Genomic DNA, 8305 nt, shown 5'->3' with positions numbered 1-8305 from the left:
ACCCACATACACTAAATAATGTTGTGAATAATGAATTAAAAAAAGTCCACTTATGGATGTCAACGAACAAACTAACATTAAACATCAAAAAGACTTACTACATCTTATTTGGAAGCAAATCATCAAATGCAATTCAGCTTCAGATAGACAACATTAACATCAGTAATAAAAATGATGGCAAGTTTCTTGGCCTATTCATAGACAAGAGACTCAACTTCAGCACCCACATTCAACACATAACTAAGAAAGTCTCTAAGACAGTTGGTATACTCTCCAAAATCAGATATTATGTTCCTAACTCTGCTCTCCTTTCACTATATTATGCACTAATCTACCCCTATCTTAATTATGGTATCTGTGCATGGGGGTCTACCACTGCAAACCACCTTAAGCCCATCATCACACAGCAAAAATCTGCTATCAGAATAATAACTAACTCTGCTTTCAGACAACACTCAGCTCCCTTGTTTAAATCCCTAAACTTGCTAAATATTAACTCCCTCCACACATTCTCTTGTGTCAACTACATTTACAAAACCCTGTTCTTAAATGCAAACCATGCTCTTAAACTCTCCCTGGACAGATGTAATAGAACCCATTATCACCACACCAGAAATAAATATCTCTTTGATATCCCCAGGGTCAAACTTAATCTGTGTAAACACTCTATGCAAATTAAGGGACCTAGTCTATGGAACTCACTCCCTAGTGAATTGAAAAACTGTAAAACTTTTGCCTTATTTAAAAGCAAAACCAAAAAGTACCTAACTACATCTTCTTAGTTTCCTACACTGAGCTTTAAATTTGCTCTGTACCTAGTGTTACCCAATCTCCTAATTTTTGTGTAATATCAAACAACCTTATCATTGTGTTCATTGCTGTCTTCTTTTATGTGCTAGCCATATGCTGTATTGTGACTACCAATTTTTGTCAACTACCATTCAAGCTGTCATTGCAATCAATCTTAGCAACCTATGTGCTTTAATATACTGTACCTACAATTTTCTCTCGTGTTCTTTTTTTCATTTCATGTAACTGTTATCATTTTTTTGTCTATAAATTTTGCAAGTATTTACCTCCTTAAAATTTTCTTAGATTAAGGACCTGCCCGAAACGCTGCGCGTGCTAGTGGCTTTACAAGACTGTAATTACCATATTTGTATCCTCACATTCCTTATGTACATTCTTGTATATGCATAAATAAATAAATAAATAAGTTTCTGATATACGTTAATGATCTCCCAGAGGGTATAGACTCATTCCTCTCAATGTTTGCTGACGACGCCAAAATTATGAGAAGGATTAAGACAGAGGAGGACAGCTTGAGGCTTCAAGAAGACCTGGACAAGCTGCAGGAATGGTCGAACAAATGGATGTTAGAGTTTAACCCAAGCAAATGTAATGTGATGAAGATAGGGGTAGGAAGCAGGAGACCAGATACAAGGTATTACTTGGGAGATGAAATACTTCAAGAGTCAGAGAGAGAGAAAGACCTGGGGGTTGATATCACGCCAGACCTGTCCCCTGAAGCTCATATCAAGAGGATAACATCAGCAGCATATGCCAGGTTGGCTAACATAAGAACGGCCTTTAGAAACTTGTGTAAGGAATCTTTCAGAACATTATATACCACATATGTCAGACCAATCCTGGAGTATGCGGCTCCAGCATGGAGTCCATATCTAGTCAAGCATAAGACTAAACTGGAAAAGGTTCAAAGGTTTGCCACCAGACTAGTACCCAAGCTGAGAGGTATGAGCTACGAAGAGAGACTACGGGAATTGAACCTCACTTCGTTGGAAGACAGAAGAGTTAGGGAGGACATGATCACCACATTCAAGATTCTCAAGGGAATCGACAGGGTTGATAAAGACAGGCTATTTAACACAAGGGGCACACGCACTAGGGGACACAGGTGGAAACTGAGTGCCCCAATTGAGCCACAGAGATATTAGAAAGAACTTTTTTAGTGTCAGAGTGGTTGACAAATGGAATGCATTAGGAAGCAATGTGGTGGAGGCTGACTCCATACACAGTTTCAAGTGTAGATATGATAGAGCCCAATAGGCTCAGGAACCTGTACACCTGTTGATTGACGGTTGAGAGGTGGGACCAAAGAGCCAGAGCTCAACCCCCGCAAGCACAACTAGGTGAGTACAACCAGGTGAGTACCTGCAACAGATCTTGAAACAACAACTGAATTTAATAGCTTCTTTTCATCGATTTGTGCTAACCTTGCCCGAAAAATCCCAGAGACTCAGACATATGTTACCACATATCTTTCAGGCAGCTATCCAAACTCTCTTCTCTCTCCGGTCAGCCCTCCAGATGTTGTGTCCATCATTCACTCGCTAAAAACCAAAGCGGGGAACATTAGTGAAATACCATCGATGGTATACAGGAGTGCCCCCCATGCCCTTGCACCACCCATAGCATTGCTGTTCAATAAATCCCTAGTGTGTCATACCTTTCCTGATATCCTTAAAAAAGCAAGAGTAACGCCAGTTCATAAAGGAGGTAACACGGCAGACATAAATAATTACAGACCCATATCAAATCAACCTATATTATCAAAAATATTTTAATTTTTTTTTACAAACAGCTCTACTCCCTTATAAAATTCAATATACTAAGTCCTTGTCAGTTTGGCTTCCGCTCCCAAAAGAGTACCAATGATGGTATTGTTAGTCTGCTTGACTTAATCTTCTCAGCCCTCGACAAAAGTGAGTTTCCAATTGGACTCTTCATTGACCTGAGAAAGGCTTTTGATACTGTTAACCATAACTACCTCTTACTTAAACTCCACCAATATGGAATCCGTGGCCTTACCCTGAACTATATCCGATCCTATCTTAGTAACAGACACTAATATGTAGCCATCAATGATATAACCTCTCCCATTCTACCAATAACCGTATGGGTGCCACAGAGCAGCATCCTGGGACCCCTCCTGTTTCTTATATACATCAATGATCTCCCTAATGTCTCTAACATACTTAAACCTATATTGTTTGCTGATGATACTACTCATCTACTCTGACCCCAACCCACTCATGTTAAATAAGATTGTAAACAATTAATTTAAAAAAGTCTACTTGTGGATGTCAACCAACAAACTCACACTAAACATAGAAAAGACCTACTACATCTTATTTGGAAGCAAATCAACAAATGCAATTCAGCTTCAGATAGATAATGTAAACATTAGCAATAAAAATGATGGAAAGTTCCTTGGCCTGTACTTAGACAAGAGACTCAACTTCAGCACCCATATACAACACATAACTAAAAAGGTTTCTAAAACAATTGGTATACTCTCTAAGATACTCTCTAAGATCAGATATTATGTACCCTACTCTGCTCTCCTCTCACTCTATTATGCACTTATCTATCTCTATCTTACTTATGGTAGCTGTGCTTGGGGTTCAACCTCTGCAAACTACCTCAGGCCCATCATCATCCAGCAAAAATCTGCTATCAGGACAATAACTAACTCTACTTTCAGACAACACACAGCTCCTCTGTTTAAATCCCTAAACATGCTAAACATAAATTCAGTTCACACATTCTCCTGTGTAAATTACGTTTATAAAACCCTTTTTCTAAGTGCAAACCCTGTTCTGAAACTCTTCCTGGACAGATGTAATAGAACACATGCCCACCACACCAGACATAAATATCTCTTTGATATCCTCAGAGTCAAACTTAATCTATGTAAACACTCTATGTAAATAAAGAGACCTAGTCTATGGAACTTACTCCCTAATGATTTGAAAAGCTGTCCAACTTTTGCCATATTCAAAAATAAAACCAAAAAGTACCTAATTTCATCTTCATAGTTTTCTACCATGGGCTTTATCTTCACACTGTATCTAGTGCTACTCAATCCCCCAATATTTGTACCTAAGCCATATTACTTTAACATTGTAATCTTAGATATCATTTGATATCTATCCATTTATGCCCGAAACGCTTTGCGTAATAGTGGCTTTAGGCATTGTATGTACTAGCTATACCTATAAGTTAAACAATCCTTGTAAATATTTATTGTATGTATGTACCTTACCTAAATAAAATTGTGTATTGTAATTGTATATCATGGTTGTTGTAATGAGTGCATTTAATTTCTACTGCATTATTCCTTGAAACTTTTCCTCGAAATGATCCTCATATTGTGCTTCAGTGAACCAATGTATAACCCTGAAATGCTATTCTCATGTATCTAGTAATCCTTGTTTCTTTATTGTGTATTATTCTGATCTGCTTTTGTGTCAATATTTCTTCAAATTACCTGTAAACATTTTTGTTGATTTTACTGTAATTATTTTACTTAAAATTATCTGTACCTGTAAAGAAAAGCTATAAAATACCTGGTAACATTTTTTATCAATTTTACTGTTAATTTATATATAAAAAAAAAAATTAGTTTAAAGACTTACCCGAAACGCTATGCGTGCTTGGCTTTACAAGAATGTTAATTCAACTTATTTTCTATATTCTGTGTTAACCTCCAGTGTAACTTCTTGTATAAAAATAAATAAAAATAAAATAATAAAAATAACAAAACTATTTATGATGGGTTCAAGCGACGATTGAGTAGTGCGCAAAGCGGCCCTCACCTGTGACGTCACAGCGTCATCCGCCACCAGGAACATCAACAAAGCGGTCAGTTTGTGGTCCGTGCAGTCAGCAAGAAGACAAACGCTTCATGCAATCACGCAAATATTATCGTAAGTAAACACTTATATTTTATAATATTATTAGATTCTGGTGCTGGCTATAGTGCTGGTGTATTGAGAGGTGAGGAGCAGTGGTGGTGTATTGAGAGGTGAGGGGCAGTGGTGGTGTATTGAGAGGTGAGGGGCAGTGGTGGTGTATTGAGAGGTGAGGGGCAGTGGTGGTGTATTGAGAGGTGAGGGGCAGTGGTGGTGTATTGAGAGGTGAGGGGCAGTGGTGGTGTATTGAGAAGTGAGGGGCAGTGGTGGTGTATTGAGAGGTGAGGGGCAGTGGTGGTGTATTGAGAGGTGAGGGGCAGTGGTGGTGTATTGAGAGGTGAGGGCCAGTGGTGGTGTATTGAGAGGTGAGGGGCAGTGGTGGTGTATTGAGAGGTGAGGGGCAGTGGTGGTGTATTGAGAGGTGAGGGGCAGTGGTGGTGTACTGAGAGGTGAGGGGCAGTGGTGGTGTATTGAGAGGTGAGGGGCAGTGGTGGTGTATTGAGAGGTGAGGGGCAGTGGTGGTGTATTGAGAGGTGAGGGGCAGTGGTGGTGTATTGAGAGGTGAGGGGCAGTGGTGGTGTACTGAGAGGTGAGGGGCAGTGGTGGTGTATTGAGAGGTGAGGGGCAGTGGTGGTGTACTGAGAGGCGAGGGGCAGTGGTGGTGTATTGAGAGGCGAGGGGCAGTGGTGGTGTATTGAGAGGTAAGGGGCAGTGGTGGTGTACTGAGAGGCGAGGGGCAGTGGTGGTGTACTGAGAGGCGAGGGGCAGTGGTGGTGTATTGAGAGGCGAGGGGCAGTGGTGGTGCATTGAGAGGCGAGGGGCAGTGGTGGTGCATTGAGAGGCGAGGGGCAGTGGTGGTGCATTGAGAGGCGAGGGGCAGTGGTGGTGCATTGAGAGGCGAGGGGCAGTGGTGGTGCATTGAGAGGCGAGGGGCAGTGGTGGTGTATTGAGAGGCGAGGGGCAGTGGTGGTGTATTGAGAGGCGAGGGGCAGTGGTGGTGTATTGAGAGGTGAGGGGCAGTGGTGGTGCATTGAGAGGCGAGGGGCAGTGGTGGTGTATTGAGAGGTGAGGGGCAGTGTTGGTGTATTGAGAGGTGAGGGGCAGTGTTGGTGTATTGAGAGGTGAGGGGCAGTGTTGGTGTATTGAGAGGTGAGGGGCAGTGTTGGTGTATTGAGAGGTGAGGGGCAGTGCTGGTGTATTGAGAGGTGAGGGGCAGTGCTGGTGTATTGAGAGGTGAGGGCCAGTGGTGGTGTATTGAGAGGCGAAGGCCAGTGCTGGTGTATTGAGAGGCGAAAGCCAGTGCTGCACATACAGTATTAAAAACAGCATAATATTTTAATCACAACCAGGGTTTCCTAATGGCTCCTTGAGATTTATGTGCAAAGTACTTAACCCAGTTATAAGTTCCAAATCATGTGTGTTGTATTATTAAACATCTCTTTAGAAAGCTGATTTATGTTATTTCTTAGTGTTCACTACTACTAGGTAATGATAAATATATATCTCACTGATATATTATTAATTATATTCAGCTATTACAGATGATTTTGATGCTGCAAACCAGAGATGCATAGCTGTGGAAAACATGTCTGAAGTGGAAACTTAAAACGAAGCTTCAGATATGAAGCGAAGAATGCCAAGAATAACAAATGTAAGCATTGAAAACCTAGTTCGGTAATGAAAAAAAATCACAAAATTGACATACTGTGCATTATTTCATCTCATTGTCAATCATATTTAATGATTTTTTGTTTATGGAGTAATCTTTGCTATGTTGATAGTGCTCGTTGTGTGTCTGCAGGTGCATTCATTATGTGTATGATGCCTGGTGTTAAAGTATTATTTCTTACTCGTTCATGCTCGCATTTAGACGTTTGGCCTCGATGAGGTTCAGTCTTGTGTGGCACGTTTCTGTTGAAATGTAGTCTTTTCGAGACTACATTTCAAATATTACCTAACATGCATGGCTACTCCCTCTCCTTGTCTAATATATCTATCTGTGTGAAATAGATTAAATCCATTTATTTGATATTCAGCTAATAGTTCTCTATTTTCTACATTCATCCATTTTTTGGTAAGTGCAATAATATGTATTGTTTCATTGCAGATAAGAGATTCCAGATTTCCGAAGTACTGAAACGCACACCATAAAGTCTTGGTGGATCTAGGTGCAAGGTAAAATAATTTATTTACTTGTATAGTATATATTTTTAGCTAATTATCAGTATATAAAACCACAGTACTTAATTTTATCAGTGTCAAAGACAATTACATCTTATTCATAAATACCATTATATACCTCACTTGTGGTAGCATATACACACATTAAGTGTATTATGTAGCATTATCTGTAATCAACTAATTTTCAGAGCTGCTCTGAAAATAATACTCTTTAAAAAAGTGTTTCTTAACAATAGCATTTCATTACAATATATCCATAATCAACTGTATCAAACCCTATTACAGGTAAAACCAGTAGGCATTCTACTGTATTTTATCAAACCCCTATTAGAATAATAGATCTTGTAATGATTTTGCAAAAATAGTGCCATATACTATTTTTAAAATATTATTAAAAAATTTACCCATATGGTGCATTCGGATGACAAACCAAATTTTTCACTTTTGACAATTGAGCACCTGCTACATCCAGATTCCAGGGAGGAAAGGAAGGACGATCTTTGGAATCATTACCTAAGTAGACAGGAAAGCTCATTTATCAAAATTCATTAACATTATACATATTTGGATCAAAATAGAAAATATTAACGGAAACTCCGAAACTCGGAAAAATCCAGATGACATCTGCAAACAAATCCCCTTTTCCTAGTTCTGCATCTCTCCTTTGGAATAAATTTTGTTGTGCCTTTATCATATATTTCACAAAACTTGACATACATCTCATTCACTTCATGTCCTAACAGCAAGTGTTTGTCAAATTCCTTAAGGAAATATCTGAGTTCCCCATAATGACCTCTCCACAAATCAGGTTTTTCAACTGCTTCAAGCTTATTTTCTAACAGATTATAATGCATTGCATACTTTATTCCCAAAAAGACATGGTCACTTTTACCCAAGGGAGGGAGGTACTGAATGACAAATATCTCTTCCTCTTTCCTTGTAAATATAACATCCAGAATGGAGGGAACATCCTCTTCCTTCATCCTCGTAGCTTGTTTAACATGTAGAAACATGAATGTTTACAGGATGAGGTTTACAAATCTACAAGTCCAAAAATCCTCTGTTCTAACTTAGCAAAGCTTAGCTTAGCCTACTATATTGAACTTTAACTTTATAACAAAACCAATCAAAAGGGTTTGCAATAATATTAGTTGAAAAATTCTACCATTTTTGTTTTTCAGTGTTAATAGTAAAAATGCTTATGTTTTTATTGTTAAATTTCAAAGTAATATCAGTTTGAAGATATTTAAGAATAAATATGGCTAGGTCCCTTTAGTGTATAATTGTATATTATCCACCAAAATATTCACACAAACAAAAATTGTTAATTGTAACAAACTTTTTCTAGTATGTGTCCTGAAGTAAATTTCTATCAAACCTCACTGGAAAATTCATTGGGGGTGTATGTT

The 8305-nt window shown here is 38.8% G+C and overlaps 1 long non-coding RNA gene across 1 annotated transcript in view; it reads left to right on the top strand.

The window, feature by feature from the left end:
* Window positions 1-4612: 4612 nt before the first annotated feature.
* LOC138363939 (uncharacterized) overlaps window positions 4613-8305 on the top strand; it is a 134817-nt gene continuing 131124 nt past the window's right edge. The window contains exons 1-3 of the long non-coding RNA XR_011228277.1: window positions 4613-4730; window positions 6257-6366; window positions 6823-6890. This is a non-coding gene — a long non-coding RNA (uncharacterized lncRNA). The remainder of the gene's footprint in view (window positions 4731-6256; window positions 6367-6822; window positions 6891-8305) is intronic.

This window comes from Procambarus clarkii, chromosome 12 (genome assembly GCF_040958095.1).
Source record: "Procambarus clarkii isolate CNS0578487 chromosome 12, FALCON_Pclarkii_2.0, whole genome shotgun sequence".
Classification (NCBI taxonomy): domain Eukaryota; kingdom Metazoa; phylum Arthropoda; class Malacostraca; order Decapoda; family Cambaridae; genus Procambarus; species Procambarus clarkii.
This window is presented reverse-complemented; position numbering and strand designations above follow the sequence as displayed.